Source organism: Camponotus vicinus, unplaced genomic scaffold (genome assembly GCF_025532165.1).
Source record: "Camponotus vicinus isolate PSW18456_S1 unplaced genomic scaffold, iyCamVici1.0 SCAF_10, whole genome shotgun sequence".
NCBI lineage: Eukaryota > Metazoa > Arthropoda > Insecta > Hymenoptera > Formicidae > Camponotus > Camponotus vicinus.
In genome coordinates this window covers 15,514,786-15,538,517 of record NW_028141946.1, presented here as the reverse complement: position 1 = coordinate 15,538,517, position 23,732 = coordinate 15,514,786, and the positions used below count along the sequence as shown (strand labels likewise).

At 35.5% G+C, this 23,732-nt stretch overlaps 2 pseudogenes; one reads left to right on the top strand and one right to left on the bottom strand.

Moving 5' to 3' along the window:
• Positions 1 to 9,653: 9,653 nt before the first annotated feature.
• LOC145960137 (uncharacterized) lies at positions 9,654 to 18,369 on the bottom strand (annotated as a pseudogene).
• A 1,678-nt stretch (positions 18,370 to 20,047) lies between these two features.
• On the top strand, positions 20,048 to 20,715 carry LOC145960136 (uncharacterized; annotated as a pseudogene).
• Positions 20,716 to 23,732: the final 3,017 nt, after the last annotated feature.

Genomic DNA, 23,732 nt, shown 5'->3' with positions numbered 1-23,732 from the left:
CAGACCTCACTTCCTGGGTATTCACACTTCTCCTATTTCCTTCTTCTTTCCAAATGGACAGATCAATGGAATCGTCGATTTCTCTATGTTTGCCGTGCCAGAGCCCCAGAACGACAGAGGACGAGCAGAGACGAGGCTCTCACACCTCGGTCATTATAGATAGATAGGCATGCGAGTCATATCAGTTGAATATTCGCATGCGTCAAATTGAGAGAAACAAATTTTGCCTTTGAAAGCGGTAGTTCAAGTTTGATAATCACTTGTTACAAAGAGGTCTGATGTTGTGAGCCCCTATACATGAGCTCCGCGGACTGACCACCCATCCGCAGATGGGCTGGCGCTAAGCGCCACTGTTTGAGAGCATCTTTGCCGAGTCGCGGATTGAGAATCTATCCCATTTCGACGTGCATGATCGCGTGGAGGTATCCAGCCGGGTATATAAGCCAGCCTCCCCAGCAGACCGGCACCTATTCCTGTCCCGATTCTCGGGACGTTCGGAGTTCGGAGCGCACTTTGAGTTTCGAGCTACTGACTCCTAGTGCTGTTCTTGCTCTGTGGTCTAAGGCACGGGTGTTCATGTGTTCGATCGGACGCATCGGATGGCCAGTATCCCGGTGTACTACGGGCGCTCCCGTGTGCACTACCAGCCTTCCGGTCGAGGGAATGAGTGCTCCCGTCTTCGACCGAACGCATTCGGCGTCCGGATCCGTCCGTCTTACTTCTAAACCAAGTCTTCGACGACGATTAAACAGCCGTTTTCATGGCTCCTGACCAAACAAGCGTTTTCATCGCTCCCGTACACCAACCGTTTTCACGACTCTTGACCGAGCATCCGTTTTCACGGTTCCTGAGCAAACAGTTGTTTTCACGGCTTCCAACTGCTTCGCCATTTTCACGACACAGTCGTTCTCTCCGTATCAAGGCCATTCGCAATTGTTCCACCATCAGCCATTGTTTCCACCACCTTGAGATAGATAGCTTGGCGCGTTTTTTCTTTTAGTGGGGTCAGTTAAGTTTCCCCAGTACGCCTAATCCACTCTCATCATTTAATGCAACAAATGTTCAAAGTGTCTCCCTCGTGCTTGTAAGCAGAGTTCAACTCTTCGAACTATTTGTTGCGTCGCTCGGTGTGCCATGTCTGGCGTGATATTATTAATGGCCGCTATAATCGCTTCGCGTGCCTCATTTTTATTTTCATTACTTCTGTGCCACAGTATATACAGTAGCGCAACTCCCTGTCAGCACCTTTGATGTCAGTGTTGGCCAAAACAGAGTACGCATGCGCGAAATAAGTAAGTTGATCAGTAACGCCATCTGAACTTCTATCTCACTTACTACAATATTTCGTATTCATTCTGCTCTCTCTCTCTCTCTCTTTCTTTCTAGCTCATGATACATACAATATTATTAATTTAAAATGTATTTTATTGAAGAATATATAGAAATAAATTGTTAATAATATATCTAAAAAAGAAAAACAAATAAAAAAATATATAATTGTTATAAACGAAATATATTACATGTAATAAAAAATAGAAAGTAAAAAAAGTAAAATATACAAAAAATGTTAAATACTTTTTTATGCTCAAGAAAATAGAAATTATAATTATTAAACTATATAATAATATAATACAATTATATTAAATAATTAATATGTGAAATTAAAGTACAATTATACTAATATATTATACATATATATGAAATATACATGAGCATGTATAAATAAATATTTCATTGTTTAGTTTAAAGTTAAAAAATATAGGGTAATAATAGGTAGACATTTAATTGGGCATTTAAATATGTGAGAGAGAACAAAAACGAAAAAAGTAAGCGAGATAGAAGTTCAGATGGCGTTACTGACCAACTTACTTATTTTGGGCATGCACACTCCGTTTTGGCCAACACAAAATCGAGACAGTTGTGGTACTGTATATACTGTGTCTGTGCTCTACTGACGCTTTTATATGGCCCGAAACAAAATAATCGAGCACGTTCAAATCTGGGGACTGTGCCGGCCAAATGATTGAGCCACCTCGACCCAACCATCTGGCCGAAAAAGCGCGCGTTTAAAATTTCTCGTACTTGTCCGAAATAATGTGCGGGAGTTCCGTCGTGCTGAAAAATCATTGTTTCTCAATCGCGGAGTGGAACGTCATCTAAAAGATTTGGCAACTTGTTCTCAATGAATTCCGCGTACGTTTGTCCATCGAGACGTGGCAGAAAAAATACCGATCTAAAAATCGTCATATCATGAGAATAGTGCGGGAGAGAAAAGATTTGTTAATACATAAGGATATTTACCACTCTGTTTACAATTACTCCTGCCCATACATTTATCGACCGAATTTGAGCGATTATTAATTGAGATACTTTATTATGAGGACACCACAGGCAGAATTTCCGATTTTCAACTGTTTTCTCGTTTCTTGCACGGACTTGTTGTCTTGTATGTTTTCTTTACGTATTAGTAACGTGCAAAATGAATTATACGGCTGAAGAGTATATGGATATGATTGTCTGTTACGAGGTAGCCAGGGAAAATGCTTATGGTGCGTGTTTATATGCGGAACAATTTCCCAATCAGCAGCATCAAGGATCACCATACTGACGTGTATGCGACGAGGAAGAGAAACGGGATATCTTCTTCCGGAACACCAAAACCGTGTCAACGTACCAGTACGTCGTCATATTAATGTTGAGGAAATTCTGCATGCGTTTGAAGAAAATCCGGGAAATAGTATACGCCGTATAGCAAATGTACTTGGTGTACCACGATCCACGGTGCATCGGATTTTAAAAGAAAATTGATTACATCCATTCCATTATCAATGCATGCAGCAACTTCTTGCGCGAGATGAACAGCAGCGTATTTACGAGATTTTACTCGTATTTCTGTGAAGGTATCTTCATTATTTTAGTTTTTCTTCGATTCTCAGCTTTCATAATCATCATAAAACACATACAGGATTCCTCGCACACTGTCGGCGAAATATTTCATTTCCCGATTGTATTTTGTAGACGGATGAGGCTACATTCACACCGAATGGCATATTTAATTCTCGAATTTTGTGCTCTGGCAAAATGAGAATCCCCATGCCATTCGACAGTGTGCTTTCCAATATCGTTGGTCGATAAATGTATAGACAGGAATAATGGCAAACAGAGTGGTAAATATTCTTGTATATTAAGAAATCTTTTCTCTTCCGCATTATTCTCATAATATTTATTGACGATTTTTAGATCGGCTCATTTTTTTGCGCCACGTCTCGATAGACGAACGTACGCAGAATTAATTGAAAACGAGTTGCCAAATCTTTTAGAAGACTTCCCATTCCGCGATCGACAAATAATGATTTTTCAGCACGACGGAGCTCCCTCACATTATCGCCGACAAATACGGGAAATTTTAAACGCGCGCTTTCCGGATAGATGGTTGGGTCGAGGTGGCTCAATCATTTGACCGGCACAATCTCTAGATTTGAACGTGTTCGATTATTTTGTTTGGGGCTATATAAAAGCGTCAGGAGAGCACAGACGTGATGGAAATAAAAATGAGGCGAAGCGATTATAGCGGCCTTTAATAATATCACGCCAGATATGGCACACCGAGTGACGCAACAAATAGTTCGAAGATTTGAACTCTGCTTACAAGCACGAGGGAGGCACTTTGAACATTTGTTGCATTAAATGATGAGAGTGTATTAGGCATACTGGGGAAACCTAACTAACCTCACTAAAAGAAGAAACGCACCAAGCTATCTATCTAAAGGTGGTGGAAACAATAGCACGTTTCCTTGCTACGAAATATTTGAAAAATGATATGAATGAAGCACGATTCTCTGTTCACACGATTGCAAATTATATTTGTTATGTCATACATCAGAAAGTATATACGGAAAATGCTTCCCGTATCATTTTTATATTAATGGATGGTTTATACTCTTTGATATGATATTCGAATATTTTTACATGAACATTTGCAGCCCTGACGAAAGAAGCAAAAGAAATCGATAGAAAAAGCTGTTATCTATTAATTGTAAATAATAAATTAATCGAAAACTTATCATAAATTCACGATAGATTCCATACATTTCTCTCTTCTTCGTATCTTATTTATAGCATCTAAATCTAATTCATCTTCGTTTTATATTGTGTTATACATATCTATTAGTCTACATAAATTAATAGCGTAATTATAATCGCAAGCAATGCTAGAAATCAGACGAGAAAGAGAGACGAGAAGAAGAGGAGGAGGCAGACTCGTCTCCTTCCTCTTCTCTTGCCGTCCATCGAACGAGAGGTAGGGTGAGGAGGATCTCATCATTTCCCGAATCAGGGAGATGATAATAACGGGGAGGGTACGTGAGCTGGCAATAGTTGTATCGCCCCCCCCTCCCCATTAACGAGTATCTCCTGTATCACCCACGGTATGGGAAGGAAAAACTCTCTACTCCGCTCACGCTGCACCAGCGCGAGTGGGAGAGGCTGCAGAGTCTCCTTGAAAAAGAGGAGGCCTTTTAGGATCCATATGAAGAAGAGGGAAGACGTAACGCATCTCTTTTCTGGAGCCCGCGCATATTCCCTCCATGCGTGGGGGTTAAAGTGCGGTTCCTTTGGGGTCCAGTCGACGCGGGTGGAGACCCGTATCGGCTAGCAACGAACCCCCGAGAAAAGCGGACAGATGACCCGTCAGTAGCCCCGTCTGTCCGCAATAAAAAAAGAGAAAGCGGAAAAGGCCGCACAATGCTTTCTCCCAGGAGGAGACCCGGTGATAACAACCAAAGGATCACCGGGTCCCAAACGTGGACGGGAGTCCACGGTCAAGGAACTGAAGTAATACCCTGTAATTACCAGGTCCTTGCTCGCCCCTCCTGCGTCCGAAAGGCCACCTCGGGGGTTTTAGCGGGTACACCGGCGGGACCAACGTTAGGTCGCTGCCGGGACTTCCGTGTAACTTTCACCCGATTCCCCTAGGGTGAGAGTATCCATAAAAGATTTCCCCCGAGTTATAAAAAAAAAGCATTGACGCGATGCAGCGAAACGTGAAAATGGCGATGGCGGTAACCACGGGTAGCAACGCGCTGTCCCTCCCCTCGCCACGCGCCGGCAGGCAATGTTTGACACGGTGGATCGCTCTATAGCTCGAGCGGTCGAGCGCTTCTCTCATTCGTCTGGTTTTAATAATTAATATTTCTATTATTATTGCGAAAATTGATAAACGGTATAGGACGTCTTTATTTAATTTACTGCGCTCTACCTCCTCACAAGTGCGTGATAGAGTGTTCAGGAACACCCTGTATAATCTGACTGTACTCGAGTAAAGTTCCGCATCCGTGCTCGATTATACGCGACGACCATATAGTATATAGCCTGACTGTACGCTAGGTTAAGTTTCACGTCTACACCGGATCGTACCTGATCACCGTGCATATAGCGACAGAGACCGTGTCCGCGTTCAGTTTGTAACCATTCCAAAAGAAACATTGTTACTTACAAGGAGATGTCGTAGTTGACGCTTCACCGATTTTATTCTCCTTTTTTGTGAATCTATATTGAATATGGTTAAGCCCTGTAAGAGCTTTTCGTCCAATGCGCTTTGTAAATAATATTCTTTTATGCTTGAAATTTTAACGATCGGTAATGTATATTGTAAAGCATAAAGAAAGACACATTATCAACTAGTACTGTTTGGTGTAGTGAATGAGCGCGAGATTAGTAACAGAGGGAACTTGGGATCGAAACCGGCGTGGTGTTAATTATTTTGTTTGTTATTTTTTAAAATTATTTTATATGTAATATTTAATTATTTTATATATTATATGCACATGTAATACAAATTATTTATTACTTAGAAATAAATATTTGGCATATATTTAAATACACGCATATTTGTCTGTATAAAAATAACAGTGAAATAAATGAAATATTTTTACAGAGCAATATTTTTACTTTTATTTTTAAATATTCATACATTTTCTAAAATTTCCTATTAAATATAAATATATAATAAATTATTTTATTGTTACATAAATGACATAATATTAGATATACATGTTTACATTCCTCACATATATTTATCAATGTTTATATTGATTTTGTACATTGGGTCAGATGATAGAAGATAGTCACATTTGGACTAATAATAAAGATTTTAATGGGATAAGATTCTAATAATAAAGATTTGAAAATCAGTCTTGTGTGTTCTGTAAGCGAAAATAATCAGATACACACGGTATTTTCCTGTATTCTTTGACACTTTGTGAGTAGTAAAATTAATATAAAAATTATGGCAGCAAGATCAGAAATTATTGAGCAACCATCTACAAGTAGAGGACATGAAGAAGTCGTGGAGGAAGATAAATATGCTTTCATACATTCTTACGAACAACAAGATATTACAGATGGTTTACAAATTTGATAAAAAAGAAAAGGCTAAGGACCGTAGCGTAGGATGTTATTACGTAATTAAATTCAGAACATAAATCTGAGACGGATACTTTATATATTCTTTAATAATTAATAGTAAAAAAAGAAGAAAAGGTAATACAATGCAAAAAATGTTGACAGACGTACGTTTCGATCCAATGCGGACCATGTTTCCCACATCTTCCTTGTCAGTAGTGTCTCGGCCTTTGCTATGATCAGACTCCTTTCTTTCTACACATGGCTTTTTCTCTTTGTCTTTGCACTCTTTACGTATGTATGCATGGTTCGCTTTTTGTGCCGTCCACTCATTTCGTCTCTCGATTTCTCTATAACTTTTCCTAACGGCCTTATCCTATCATAATGTATAAGCGTTTTATGTTATTCTTCTTTTTCAAATAACGGTTAAGTTTTTTCCTTTATATTATATAATTAAGAAGATAGTAAGTCTTTAATATGTAAATATAAAGATATCAAAGGCGATAAGAGCCAAACGGGTGATCGTGCGACAGTTTCACAGAAAATTAATTTTTCTGTGAAACTAATATTTGTGCACAGGGCACGGATTTATCTTGGTTAAACCAAGTAAAATTTATAATCTCAATTCGAGATTCTTATAATACCCCTCTTACCCCCCAAAGAAGTTATAGGCGAGAAAAATAACAGGCCGAAAGTCGCTGAATCGGGAATCGAACCCGAGTCTTTCGCTTGCCGAGCGACTGCTCTTACCACTGAGCTATTCATACCCCACGATCACACAGCCTTTTCTTTTTTATCAAATTTGATTGTTATCTTACGGACCGTTATTCTCTTTTGGTTTACAAATTTGTTGTCAAATTTTGGAAAAATTGCAAATTGTTAAAGGATCTGCGAGTAAATCAGTAACATCTAAAGTATTAACTTTAAGGGAAAGATTTGCAACAATAATAATAGAAACTTTAAAAAAAATGGGACTTTAATGAAGAAGAAGAATTATTTCTACCTCTAGAAAATATTCCAGGAGAACATGAAATAGAACAATCGCAAACTAGTCTTTCTTCACCAGAAAAAATATCAGTTTCTGTTTTAAACACGAGCACTTCGTAAAGTACAGAGGATAGTGGAGAAGAATTTGAACCGGTATGCAAAAAATTAAAAAGTGATTATATATCACTCGATACAAAAATTAAAATTTTAAATATAGCGAGAGAACATCCAAATTGGAGTTTGAAAACAATTTTAAAACATGGAGGTCGTGCACTTAAAAATAAAAGCGATTTAAAAAAATGGCAAGAGCAAATCGAAAAAAGTAGCGGAATGAAAGAAAAAGGACTCCGCACAAAATCAATGAAAAAGTGGACCCAGTCAAATTGACTGAAATTTTAGTGATGAAGTTCAGACTGTCCTGATCAAAAGTCTCAATGCAAGTTCAGAAAATGCCCAGTTTCTGAGATACTTGGACTCAAAGTGTTGAAATCGACGATGACGGTTCATGAATGAAAAAGCCCAAAAATGAAATGTTATCACCTTTCGCAAAAAAAATCTGTTTGGAACAATCTGAAAGTTAATTCGTCTTGAAAAAGATGGATTTCAAATGACCATCGAACTATTGCGTTTTCTTAACTTAAAGGAGATTTAGGAAAAAATCTGCCTCTATAGCAAGTCTTCTTGAAAAATACGGGTTACAATCGAATTCTGAAACCTACCAGTGTAAGGAAAAACGGATTATTAAGAACTTCGATTATTCTGAATATAGTCGAAAATAAAAAATAATATTTTTCTGTCCAAGCTACAAAAGGGCGAATAATTTGTCTGAAAACAAATCAAGCAGGGGAAGAAATATCGTTCTGCGAATAGGGATGGTTTTGGAAAAAGACGAATTGTGCGATTAATTCACACTCAGATATCGAAAAATATCGGATAATTGATAATTGAAGTTGAAGTGAATAAAACAATAACTGCGTTTCAAGAGGATGTTACGGAATAAAATGTCAGCAGTTTAACATTTTTTTCTTTCGGAATTATATCAGTTTTTCTCCGCCAATATTTTCATACCGATCTCTATATAGGCATATAAGCGTGTTATGAATTTCAAGGTATAGATATATATATGTATGTATACCTATGGGTGAGTATTAGTAGGCGTATCTGAGAAGATATATTTTTTTTAATGAGCAAAAAGCAGGCATTGGCTCAATGCCATACAGCACAGACCATGTAGACGGTCAACTTATCGAGTAAAGATATTACACTGGTTATAAGTTATCTATAGAAGGTAATGTGGTAATTATTGAGTATGGTTCGGAATTAAATTTGAACTAAAAGTAAAATAAAGCAAGATATAGTAAAATAAAATGGAAGAATACACTTCGTTATAGCAAGAAGACAGAACAGTTGGTAAAACATGTTTGATATGTAGAAATTATAAATTAAAATAAAATGACTTTGTACTGGAAGAGTCGTTTGAGAGTATATTATTAGTCCCGACGCAGAAAACTATTTAGTAAATATTTAAGTAAATATTTAGATTATTCTTATAAACATCGCAACTATTAGTTATACATCTTACAATTAGTGAAGTTGTAAACTAAAGTTGATACAGCCTAATTCTATTACTAGATATGCTACTTAGAAATATATTTTAAATTTTAGATTCTTGATGTCGACTCTCGAATATAAAATAAACTTGTGTGATATTAATATTCGGGTAATAAGAGCCTATCGTGGATGTAATTGCGCGAAATTTTTTCCTTGATAGAAAGATCAAGACTTTATTTCTCGCTTTATTTGGAATAATCTCTTGGTTTGAGATTTAATTCCAACGAATTCCCCTCTAACCCTCCTAGATGGAAGTAGGCGAGAAAAATATCGGTCCGAAAGTCGCTGAATCGGGAATCGAACCCGAGTCTTTCGTTGGAATTAAATCTCAAACCAAGAAATTATTCCAAATAACATACAAGTATTTCTATTTCTTATTGTAGTATAATCCGTAATATAGGTAATGTAAATATTATGTGTAATATATACAAAGAGCTTGTAAACTAATAAAATACGTAGCGTAGTATGTACAAAGGGATTACAGACTATTAAATATAAACTATATATGTACATATATACACATATATACATATACATACACACACAAACACAAATACATATATATACACACGCACACACTTATACACACGTATACACATACACATACATACACAAGAGGTACATAGGGGATAATATAGTTTAATTTAATCGGTTCAGATATTATATCCAATTGCATTCACAAAGTGATCGAGTGCTAGCACAATATTTTCGTCTTTTAGGCATACCAACAAAGACTTGGCTGGAAGAGATAGAGTACTTATAGAGCTTATTAAATGATTAATTAGTTGTGTTCTTTGAGAATTAAACCGTGTACACTCCCAAAGAACGTGGTCGAGCGTTTCCGGAGTATCGCATACTGAACAGTTGGGCGACGCGACTATTGAAAATCTAAAGAGGCTCTCATTAAGAGATGTGTGGCCGCACCTCATCCTACAAATCGAAGTTATTCCCCTGCGAGAAATATTATAGGGATGGAACCAGGAAGATCTGGTATACGACAGACAATTTTCATGTACCAAGAAGCTTTCTCATTACCTGATGACCTACAGTGTTCGAAAAATAAATCAAATTGTTCTGTTTTCCAAACAGATTTGAAATCTCCCGTGGAAGTGCAAAATTGATAGTCTATTCCTAGTTTCGGAGCCATTTTGGCAAGTGTGTCCGCAGCTTCATTTCCTTTAATGCCACAGTGGCTAGGAATCCATATTAAATTGGCAGATCCATCATTATCTGAGAATAATTTTATTCGATGTCTAATTTCGTAAATTAGATAGGAGGTATTATTGCTAAAGCTAATATTTTGTAAAGCCGAAAGGACCGACTTGGAATCAGAGAAAATTGTTATGTTGGTAAGGTGGAGATTAGCAGCTTGAATGATAAATTCGAGGATTGCCATTGCTTCTAAGGAAAAGATAGATGCGTGAAAAGTCGTTCTAAATTTAAATTTAAAGGAGTGATCTAGCGAGATTATTGAAAATCCAGTAAAATCCAAGTTTGGCGTTTTCGAACCATCTGTAAAAATGCAAAAAGAGTTGTTAATTTCATTTTGAAAGAGTTCCATAAATAATGACTCGTTATTTCCTGAAGGCTTATCAAAGTTAATTCCCGTTATTAAGTTCACACAGGATTGGAAGATGATGGATTCATAGGGTTTGGTGTAGCATAACGGTCTTGAATCTGTTTTAATTAAGTGAGAAATGGATGACAGTTTTAAGAAATTGTTTAAAATAATAGAAGAAGTAATTTTATCAATAACAGTAGGATCTTCTTTAATTTTCTGAAGTTCTGTTAAAATGGGTAGGATTTAGATGATCCGACTGAGAAATAACCCTAGACGTCCAATTTTTACATAAGAAATCAGCTCTGAGGGTTAGAGACAGTTCTTTAGATTCTGCCAATACGAAATTGGATGGGGTAGACATCCTGATACAATTTCCTAATACAATTTTAAGAGCTTCAAATTGTATATGATCTAATTTGATTTTTTGAGTTTTTGTTATACCATGTAATATAAAACTACCGTAATCTAATCTAGACCTAACGAGAACGATGTAGATTATTCTCAGCAGGCGGGGGTCTGCTCCCTACCACGTGTGTCTGAGACAGCTAAGGATTTTTAGAGGGCATTGACACGTTTTTCAAATGTGAGATATTTGGTGTTGCCAGTTTAAATTGGATGAAAGAAATAAACCTAAAAAATAAACCTTCGATGTCTCGTAGACTGTGGTATTTTTAATCTTAATAGAAAGGACTGACCTATCCATGGGAGCACAACGTTTGGTAAATTTACAGAGCTTGGTTTTTTCTGCCGAGAGTTCTAAACCGAGGTGTAGTGAAGAATCCGAGACTTTATTTACAAATTTTTCAAGAATGCATTTGCTATGATTTAGATCATCAGATGAAGAGAACAGCGCAATGTCGTCTGCGTATTGGATTATTTGGCAGCCCGAGTCACAGCTATTTTCGAGTTCCGATACATAATTATTGTATAGAAGGAGGTTTAAGACGCTGCCCTGAGGGAGGCCTTTGTATAATTATAGTATCTCATCTATATCCTCATATCTGCAATGTACCTGTCTTTGGTAAATGGAATTTCTAATGAAGGCAAGAATATTCGGTGGTATACCCCACTTTACTAATTTTTGAAGGAGGATGTCCGAAATTACATTATCGTAAGCACCTTTAATGTCTAAAAACGAAGCCAGTAATTATGGATTTTTTTGAAAAGATAATAGAATGTTGGATTGTAAAATAGCCGGGTTATCTATGCATCCTTTGCTACGTCTGAAACCGAATTGTGATTTGGGAAGGAGATTATGATATCCAAAAAACCAACTCAGTCTATTAGCAATAATTCTTTCGAAAACTTTACATAAGCATGAAGCTAGGGAAATCGGGCGAAATTTGAGATTTTCCCCTTGTTTAGGGATGAATAAAACAAGGAACTTTTTCTATTCCTCTGGAAAGACATGTGAAGTAAAAATATTGTTATATATAGTTAGAAGTATGGTTCTGGCATTGGTTGGAAGAGCTGAGATAATTTTATTATCAATGCCATCTAAACCAGGACTGGATTTCTTTTTTAAATGTTGTATAACAAAATCTAATTCTATTTGGTTAAAAGGAAGATCCAGAGATGCGTCAAATCCCTGCTGGGGAAGTTGAAAGGCGGCAGAGGGAGTACCTGGTGGAAAGAGGGAGGAGATCTAATTACGTATACAATGTATTGCATCTATATTATATTTATTTTTTGTCTCTGAGTAATTAGCTCTATTTTTAAAAGCTTTGGTCTTATTCCAAACATATGTTGGATTAGAAACCTTTCTTAGATTCTCACAAAAATTCCTGAAACTTTCTTTTTTAATACTTTTAAGTCCAATTCTAGTTCTTGCTATTTCTCTTTTATACAGTAGGAAATTTTCTCTAGTTTTTTATGATTTAAATCTTTCCAAGGCTTTTTTACGTTCTAGTAAAAGTGCATTACACTCCTCATTCCATCAGGGGCTCGGATTTCGAGGATTATGCTTTTTCCTATAAGGATTGATAATAGTCTGAAAGTGACAATGATTATTTGAATAAAGATAAGGAGATCCCTCAAGGTAAATATTATTATTTTGTGATTCAGAGTGGATGGAAGACATGACAATAGGAGAGGTGAGAGAGGGGGGAGGGGATAGTTGCGTTTGAGATATTTTTGACTATAAGAGAAGTAAAAGATGAGTATAAGGTTTGAATATCCGAAATATTTGAAAGTTCATATGAATAGTTAATAATGTCAAATTCTAAGTTTTCAGAAAAATTGACCCAGTCCGTCTTAGAAAAGTGGCGTTTTGGGGTATGTTTAGCTTTGGATTTTAGAATAGTAGTAACGATGATATTTATAAAAATTGGGAAGTGGTCACTGCCCCAAGGATCCTGATTAACTAACTAAGATGATTTCAACCCTAATGAAGAGTTAGTAAAAGATAGATCCAAAATCGAGGAGTAATTACGCTCCTCGTTCCAGTAGGTGGGGGTGTCATCGTTTAACAGGATAATATCCAAGTCTAAAATGCCTTCTTGTAAGGATAAAATCTGATCATGAGAGAGATTAAAATCGCCTCCGATTACAAAGTTATCTTGGAAGTATGAGAAGAAATTCAACCACATGAGAGAATTAATTTGCGGGCTATTTGCTCTCTAAAAGTGAATCAGTGTATTATCACTGATTTACAGTGCTGTACTTATAACTGCTTGTAATCAGTGACTATTTACTGGTTTTCAGTGATAATACACTGATTCACTTTTAGAGAGTGGGGGTCTATATAATGAGATTATCGAGAGCTTATCCTGATCTGAGAATATAGTTATTCCACAAGTTTCCAACCTGCCTTGACAGTCAGGTATGTCCTCAAGAATGAGATATTTCAAATTGGAGCGCACAAGAATCAGCACGCCCCCACCTCTTCTGCCTATTTGATCTTTACGAATTATGTCGAAGCCTTTGAAAGTTATAGAGTCTCGGAAATCCAGCCAAGTCTCTGAAATTATAAAAATATTAGTATATCGAGAATAATTTATCAGTTCATTACACTTGTGTTTGAAAGATAGGGATGTATATGGGAGGAGGTCGGACGTGTCTTTACGCCCATTTGATCAACGAGCGACAGAATCCATCCGTGGCAACGGCATTGAAGCATATCCTGTGGAGAGAGCATTCACACATTTTTTCAGCCTAACGAATAATTGCTAGAAAACAATATTCGCAGACTAGAAAAATATGTGAGGCGCAAGTGGCTGGATCGGGAATCGAACCCGAGTCTTTCGCTTTCCGGGCAACTGCTCTAGACCACTGACAATGAGCTATCCAGACCTCACACCTAATGCTGCTTTTTAACACAGTGATATGCGACTTCAGAGCGATGTTGGTATCTTGCTCGATGGATGCAATGCCGATTGCCATGGAGGATCCTTGAAACGGTCGCTCGCTTTACCAAATAAGTGCCGGTGGAGGTATTCGCGTACATGCTGGCTTCCGACTGGCCTTCCGTATGAAACGGCACCGACGAACACAACGCCGTAGAGTGACCACATCCCCCAAGATCCCTCTAGTATATACTAAAATCCCCACTGTACCAAATAGCAGTGGCGGATGGACCCTAACATAGGGCCGGGGCAGGCTTCCAGAATTCTCGAGTTCCATTATATTATTTTAAGAGCTTGGGGCATTATTATTACTGTTACCTGTTAACGTTTCCAAACCGTGATCTTTATGTGAAGCTTTTCGATGGAGGTTGATCGTTTGGAAGAGTCTTTGAAGGAGAAGTTCCGGATCGGCTGTACTTGTTAAGATCTTATTGAGTTCTTTGATTCCCGCCAGTATACTAGATGGTACTGAAGTAGAGACAGATGTCTTTGTTGTGTCCGCATATGTGGGCAATTTGAATGGAAGATTTTCTGGATTTAATTGTGGGAAATTCTTCTTATCTTTCATCAAAAATTTATCACTATCAAGGCGATTCTGATTTCTCAAAATAAAACGGCGAGCATCCATATAGGAGATGTTATCTCATGCCATTGTCTTATTAATTTCGGAATTTAGTTTAGCGAAGATATTTTTTTTTTATTTAGAGTATAAAAGAAAGCCTGGGGGTTAGCCATCCAGCTATTATACATTTGTTAACGAGTTATTCTTATACTACATTTTACACGAAATTACAATATTTATAACGAGAGTCTAAGATGAAATAAAATAAAATTTATTATGACATTTATAAGTATCATTTACACTTATACTTGTAAATCTAAATCAAAATACCTAGACGAAAAGAAAACTGTAGCATACAATAACATATATCTATACGATATCGTATTTACGATAACATAATTATTATCTTTCACTTAGGACTATAAGGACAGTTTTATTCTATTATCTATTCTATTCTAGTACTTAAAATTAAAATTAATATTAAATATCTCCTTTATCCTAACTTGTAATGATAGGAATAACACTAATAATGGTAATAAAGATAATAATAACAATATTAATATTAATAATAATAATAATAGAATTAATAATAATAATGGCGATGATAACTAATATCATACACGAACTGTACAATAATCATAAAAGAAAAGAACCCAGGTTGAAAATAATAATCGAACTCAAAAGGCTTGTATTTATACATTGACATGAAGTTCTATCATTGTAATTTGTAGATTACTTTAACTAAAAATACAATTCTATTAATAAAACTACAAGTTGACTCTTTATGGGAATATATTCTCCTTGCATTCAAAATTAGTTCTATGAATGAGAAACCTGGTTATATCTTTTTAGATATGCAAGTCAATGCTAGAAATGAATCTAGCTAGGGAGTAGTAGATATCCAGATCCATGATTGTTAATAGTGATTCTATAGGGATGAGCAGAGTAGATACAATGTGAAGCAAGGACGGTATCAAGGACGTTTCTCTAGATTTGTTATATTTCGGGCATTGCCAAAAAACGTGATTAGTAGTCTCTGGCATACTGCATCTTGCGCAATTAGGGGAGTCGACAATATTAAATCTGTAAAGGCTATCTTTTAGGGAGGTGTGACGGCTTCGTATTCTGGAAATCGATACCACCTCCCTTCTACTAAGTTCAATATTATCGAACCATGTACGACGAGATTTAGATAGGTAATTATCATGTAAAAATTTCCTTTATCCGCTCCAGAGGTTTCACACCATTCTAAAAATTCTTCGTATAATAAATTTTTCCATTTCAATTTAAAATCTTCGGGTGGAATTCCTATTTGTGAATCTCTACCTGACCGAATAGCTTCCTTAGCTTTACCGTCAGCAAGCTCATTTCCGGCGATAACTTTATGTGCAGGAATCCAAATTATGTTAATATCATACCCTTGTGCTTCCAATTATCTAATTGTATCGTTTATTTTTATTATTAAGATAGAACTCTTGCCCATTATACTCGGTTTCAATAGAGATTCGAGCACTGATTTTGAATCTGAAAGAATTGAAATTTGCTTAATTTCATTATGTGATATATAATTTAAGGCTTCTAAGATAGCTAACGCTTCGACTGAATATATAGATAAAAATCTTGGCGATCTGAATAATTTAGAGATTGTGTTATCAATATTTGTAAATGCAAAACCGGTGAAACTAGACTCTGGAGCTTTGGAACCATCTGTAAATAAACAGTGTGTATTTTTTAATTCTTTATTAAATGTATCTAAAAAGCTTATATTAGTCAAAGGGATTTTCAAGATTTATACCAGCATTCAAATTAATTTTAGGAATATAAAGTAATGAGTCATAATGAACTGTATATCCCAGCGGTATATTGTGTTTAAAGGCAATATGTGAATGTTTTTGGACAAATCTAAAACCATCCATTAGAGGAATGTTCATATAACGATTAATTATGGTTGGATTATCTTCTAGATCTATTATATTTTCACATATGCGAATTAATTGGTGATTGTCCAATGCAAATACTCTCGATAGGAAATTCCTGCAAATATATTTCCCGCAATTCAATAGAAGGTTCTTTAGCCTCCGCTAATACAACGTTTATAGGTGTTGAATTTCTCAGCCCTAATGCTAATCTAATAGCTTTATATTGCAATCTCTGGAGCTTAAGAGAAGAACTTTTAGACAAATGATGGAGAAAAAATATTCCGTATTCGACCCTTGATCTTATTAGTGATTTGTATAAATTTAACAGAATTCTAGGTTCAGCCCCCCACCAAGTATATCTTAAACACTTAATTGTTCTAATTGGGTTTTGACATGCGTCCCTCACATTTTGAATGTGCGGAGACCAATTTAATGTCGAAATAAATTTCATCCCTAAGAATTTTATCGTATCGGTATTTGGGATAAATATGTCTTTAAAAGTTATTCCTAGATTCGTCGGTTTCCTCAAGCCGTGAGAGAAAACACACAATTTAGTTTTACTTGGTGAAAGATTTAAACCTAAATCTCCCAAGAATGTATCTATGCTCTCTAGTGCCATTCTCAATTGTTCTAGTCCCTGTTGAATTGAATTAGGTGTCACAAAAGGTACAACATCATCTGCATACTGTAAGATCTCACAATTATTCTTGACCGATAAGTCCACGTCCTTGACATAGATTGCGTACAACAGTGGGCTTAATACACTTCCCTGAGGAAGGCCCTTGAATGTCCATAAAACCTCATCTACGTCTCCGTATCTGCAAAAAAGTTCATTAATTTATTGATTAGTATATTCGGAAGAACAATGTCATATGCTGCTTGTATATTTAGAAACAAAGCAGCATAAAAAAAAAATAATAAATAAAAAGAATTGCGATAGAGAAATAATGATTAATTGTCCAAACCAGTTTCTTTTTGATACAGAGATGATTGTAAAACCGCACACTTTGCTCCCAACGTTTTAATACATTCTTCTTTTCCTGTGAATTTTGGAAGAATTTCTTCTAAGGCGTCTAATATCAAAATAATTATTGCAGATAACTCCGTTGACTTTTTACTTGTAACTCGTTTATGAGTTAGTAATTGTGTTTTGGATATGGCCGGAATCACTATTGATGCATACGATATATTGTCTTTAGAGAACTCTGGAACGTTACTCTTTGCAGGAAGATAAGGATATTGCTCTGGCGTCTTCATTAAATAACGATTATCTTCAACATTAATTCTTGAAACCTTATCAATCTTATTTCTTGCTTCAGAAAACGAGATATTTTCCAAGGCCATAGTTCTGATGATGGCAGTATGTCTAATGAATGCTGGACATGATCTGTCTAACGTATAGTGATCTCCTTGGCAGTTTATGCACTTTTTTCCCATAGTACACTTGTCTTTTTCAAGTCTGTCATGAGATTCTCCGCATGTAAGACATCTTTCTTTATTTTCACATGTTTTTGCAATATGACCAATACGGCCACATTTGAAGCAAATTCTTACTGACGGTATATATGGGAGTACAGGAATTCTAACCTTCCACATTTTGATATACTCTGGGAGTGCATTTCCCCTCAATTCTACACAGACTGAACTAGAGTCTTCCCATTTTTTGGTTACTTTATTCCTTTCCTTCAATCGAAACATGTTAACCACCTTTATATCATTTTCACTTTCTACTATCTCTTGGATTTCTTTCAAAAGAACATCATCTGGCACTCGTATCACGCCTTTACGCTTTGTGAGAAAGCCAGGGATGAAAGCATCCATCTTTCTTTCTTTAAGGAGGCTATTCTTTATTGCTTTGTTTGCTTCCAATCCTGATATAAACATAATTTTCCAACAGAATCTAGACACCGGAATAATCTCTTGAAATTTGATTCCTATCACGAAAAGCATCCTTGCAATATCTAACGTTGATTTGACTTTATTATTCTCTTCTATTTTATTTTGTCTTTGGAAAATAACATATGGGCCTCGATCTAATTTTTCATAGAGGTTATTGTTTTTATCTTTGTCTTGAGACTCAAAAGTTAGGTTATCAAATTTCTTTGTTTTTGTAACCTCATTATCTCTGTTGCTGTTACTCGAGTATTCTATCGTTGTTTTCTGCACTTTTGTAGTTTTCTTCTCCTGCTTCTTTTTCGCCATCTTAAAGAGTCTTGATTAATTAATTTGGGATCGTAATTATCTGAGGAGTCTTCGCTTATCGTCGATACTTCTCTAGTACGTTTTCTTGAAGAATTATCGGGATCATAGTCCATTGTCATATTTTCTTTTAAAGATTCTTCCATGTTCTTTGTGTCTACATGCTCTTCCATTAACTTGAACTGTCTTGTTGCGAATTTTCCAAGATCAAGAGAGACACGTGGTCTCTCCTTCTCTCCCTCCCGTGAGGACGGGATGATGCAATCTTTTAAATAATTCTTGTCGTTACTAATATGCTTAATTCAGTGATTATATATATATAATGCTGTATCAAACTCAAACTACACACACAATAGACGAGTAAGACTAAAGAGAGCGAGCCAGAAATAGAGATGATAATTACTCTTAATAAAATAGAGAATTTCGATAAATATCGTAGAGAATCAGAACACGATGTGAACGATACGCGCGCCTTGCTTGCTCTCATAGAAGATATATACACCATTAGGTATATATCGGAGCCATCTATTGGGAGCACTCCGAAACTAATGCCTCCTATTTATTTCAATGAAAACTATCACAGATAAAAAAGCACAATAACACTATGTGATAGAGCACATTCTTAGCTACAAAAAAAAACGTACTTTTAGATATTACTATTGATATATCACACTTATATATGAATATATTAAATGCATGTAAATCTTCAAACATGCTGACTATCCTAAAACTATCTGATACATATCAGAAGAACCTTCAGACGTGTAGCAAAGCTTTGAAAATAAAGCTTTTTCATTCATGAATCATCATCGTTGATTTCAACATTTTAAGTCCAAGTATCTCAGAAACTGGGCATTTTCTGAATTTGCGGCCATTGAGACTTTTGATAAGGACAGTCTGAACTTCATCATACTAAAATTTCAGCCAATTTGACTGCTCCCACTTTTCCATTGGTTTTGTGCAGAGTCCTTTGATATGATTAATAAATAGACTTTCGATCGTTTCGTTGAAACCAGACAGCAGATGCAACCTGTATCAACAAGAATTTTACAGCAGTGGGCTTCTCAAGCTGCTGTACAATATCAAGGATCATAATTTTCTTTTACAGCATCGCATACCTGGGTAAGTAAATTTAAAGCATCACATTTCATTCGCCAAAGAAAAGTTACGCGCTATTTAAAATTAAAACATGCACTGGAATTATCGATGATATTAAAAGAAGCAGAAAAATTCCAAAAACAAATTGCGAAAAGGATTTTAAATTTCCATCCTGATTTTGTTATTAATATGGATCAAACAGGTTGCGAATATCGTGTTGATGTACGCAGGACGTTAGCGAACAAAGGAGAAAAAATTATAAATCTTCTTCTTGGCGATTTTAATAAGGTCACACACAGTTATACAGCACAATATGCAATTACCGTTGGTTTCTGGAAAAGTCCTTCCAAAAGTATTTCTTTGTATGTAAGAAAAAGGGATTTTTGGTCCTCGTATTTCCGCTACTATTGCAGAATTAATAAAAAATTACGGAAATGTATTTATCACGGTATCAAAATCCGGAAAATTAACAAAAGACCATTTCGATAATTTTGTTAAGAATGTTCTTAAAGAGTATTGCAAGAAGGAGGAATTTTTACTTATTCTAGATTCATGGAGACATATACGGTACATCTTAATAATGTTTTTACTGATAATAATGGAAATTGCAGCTCAACTATTGAAATTATTCCTCCTCATTGCACTCCGTACTGCCAACCATGCGATGTATACTTTTTCCGACAAATTAAGAATTTTATTAAAAAGTTGCAAAATTTTATACATGTGTTACAAAGTAAACGGCAATTATCTACAAGGTAAGATGCAATGAAAATCCACTTCCTCATTCATAATCAATTATCCGCTCCCGTCTTTAAGAGTATGATACAATATGCGTGACACGCGTCAAAATTAATACTGGAAAGAACTATATTTCAGAATATAAATGAAGTTTATTTTTCGAATGATGTTCGTTCATCAAAATGTAATTGTACAGCGTGTGCAATTATAAGATGTGCTTTATGTAAAAAATATTTATGTTTTCCTTGCTTTTATGGTTTATATCATCCGAGCCAATATATAAAATCAATATAATATAAATTAATAAACATATGTAAGCAATGTAAACGTGTATATCTAATATTATATCATTTATATAATACAAAAATAATTTATTATATATTTATGTTACGTCCAGACCCTGAAGTGGATGGGCCGTATGGAAGAACGTAACTTATTTATCCCACGACACTCTTTATTCGGGCATGTGTATGGATCGGGTCGAGCAAATGTGAAGGGCCTGGGTCACGAAAAGGGACACAGGTCAACGACCGAAGGTCCCTTTAACGTTGTGTTTTTAGACCTATTCACTCGGTGGTCCCTTTTCGGTAAAGGAACTTAATCCTATTTACGCGGGACGGGACCTAGTGCGATCTCGGGATTCAGGGAAGAGAGCGGATTAAATAATTAAATATTATACATTAAATTAAAAATACAATATATTATTTAAAAAGATAAAGAAAGAATGAAAAAATATATATTAGCGCTTGTAACTATGAATGGGTATCTGTGTGTGTGTATTATACATTTCCGCGGGTGTTACAGTGGTTCGCAGGTAATCAATCAGAATATACGGGAGAAATTTACGTTAAGAATTAGGTTCTGACTGGTTATTACAATATATATAATTAATACAATATAAGAAATAAGACAAAAATAAAAAATGAATGTGTAATAAAAGTATAAATAACGCTTACTCATTAAAGGAAGTATAGATTTCGTCGCTTGCGCATATGTGTTATAATTAGAATTAAAATTTTCTAAATTCGCTGAAATACAGTTCTAAATTAAAATACAATGATAAAATTAAAATAAGAGATTCGCCAAGTCTAAGTTCAAAAATTAGTCATCTACTCCAACGGTTTCTCTAAAAAGTAGTGATAATATAAAGAAAATGATATAAAGAGAAAAAAGTTGTGATAATATAAAAAATGATATAATGAAAAAAAAAATAATAATAATATAAAGAAGATGGGAAATTAAAGGAAAATAAAAGGGAGGAAAGGAAAGAAATAGAAATGGAGAGTGAAATATACAGGGTCTTCAAAAAGTCCCGGAACGCTAAAATATCTCGAAAACGATCAATTATAATGAAAAATATGTAAGGCACAAAGTTGTAGGACTAAATAAATTGTACCTAATGATGATAAGAATTTGACCATGGATGAAGTACTCAAGGTCATATGAAGGTCAAGTTGATTATTTTAAATGGAACTCCCCACTTTTTATTGCATGTTCTTAAAGCTTATTTCAAGAGCTTTCCAAAACACTATAATTAAGTATTTTTTCATTGAGTACTTTTCGAGTTATGATTGATTACTCTCATTATTTTGTATATAAAAGTATTAAGGTAAGATAATCGAAAAATGAGTATTTTACAAGATATTTTACGGTTTATGTAAAATTAAGAAACGATTTCAAGCCTCATAACTCGGAAAGTACTTAATGGAAACTAACTTAATTATAGTGTTTTGGAAAGCTCTCGAGATAAGCTATAAGAATACGTAATAAAAAATAAGAAGTTCCGCTTAAAAAAATCAACTTGACCTTCATATGACCTTGAATACTTCATCCAAGGTCAAATTCTTATCATCATTAGGTACATTTTATTTAGTCCTACAACTTTATTCCTTACATATTTTTCATTATAGTTGATCGTTTTCGAGATATTTTAGCGTTCCGGGACTTTTTGAAGACCCTGTATATAAGGAAAGGCCGAAACGAGATATAAAGGTGGAAAACTACAAATTCTCGTTGAATAAATCAGAAAGAGCAATTAAAGAGAAATAAGAATTAAGAAATAATCGCGAACCATCTTTCGGAGATTCAAGGCGAGCAAGGAATTATTCGCGAACCACCTTTCGGAGATTCTAGGCGAACGAAGGATTATTCTCGATCCGCCTTTCGGAGATTCAAGTCGAATTAGGAAGAACAAGGAATGACATTAGAGGAGGGATGAGACAAGGATTGATTGATTGATAGTAATTAGTAAAAATTTAATGGTTATTAAACCGTTTAGAATTATTTGTCAGATATAGATTTTAAATGGTGAGATAGTAAGATATGGGAAAGGGAGAAAATGAAAATTACTCAATTTTACTCACTACTCATTGGTGTCACAAAAATGAGTGCGTTGATAAAATTGCAATGGCTGAGGTCGGAGCTTTTTAACATGAAGAGCTGGCTAATGGAGATGTCTACCAGAAGATTTTCAATACATATTAACTTACACACGATGCACAATTAAATGTTAACAAAATCATTTTCACTGTGATATAAGACGAATTAATAACTCAATTGCATAACGCAAGAAAGGATCCTCGAGGCTATATAAATTGCGTACGAAATTGTGAACTAATCTATCAACTGCACTGTGTGTCGCGCCTTGCGCTTGCATTTTTTAAAGTTGTTGCTCCTCCTCCTTACTAGATAGTGGGAACCTTTTTGAACAAATTAAATAATTTCAATTACTCCCTTCTTAAAGACAAGGAAGCTGATTTTTGGGAGGAGAGGCGTTTCTTAAGATTTTAATTGGTTAAGCCCTTTGGCTCGAGACTTAGCTCCATCCAGTAGAGAGTGGGAGTAAGTTGATTAACTTATCGTTCTTGATGATTTAATGATTCGGAGAACGCTTGAGGGTGGCCTGTCGAACGAGCGCACGTACAATTTCAAGAATATTCTTGTATGTTTAGATTTTGACAATCTTCCCGAGGACCAGCAGATCTTTGTTTTAAAAATTCTTTAGATAGAGCGGCTTCGAACATAAAGCTATATCAATAGATATGGGGCGGTTGAAATCTCTTATAACAACTTTTCGTCTCATAATTCTCGAATTTATTTAGAGTTTCGTTAATGCTATCTCGACTGGCCATTCTCAGTATTAGATTTGTTTGGTTCAAATGTCGGTTATATGCGCGAGTTAGGTTGCATTCTTTATACGCTATCATTGCTTTTAAGAAGGATCGCTTTGCGTTTCAAATGCAAACCGATCCTTAGTTTTTTTCTTCCATGATATCGTTTCGAAGAAAGAAAATAATCGTGGAATCCACCGG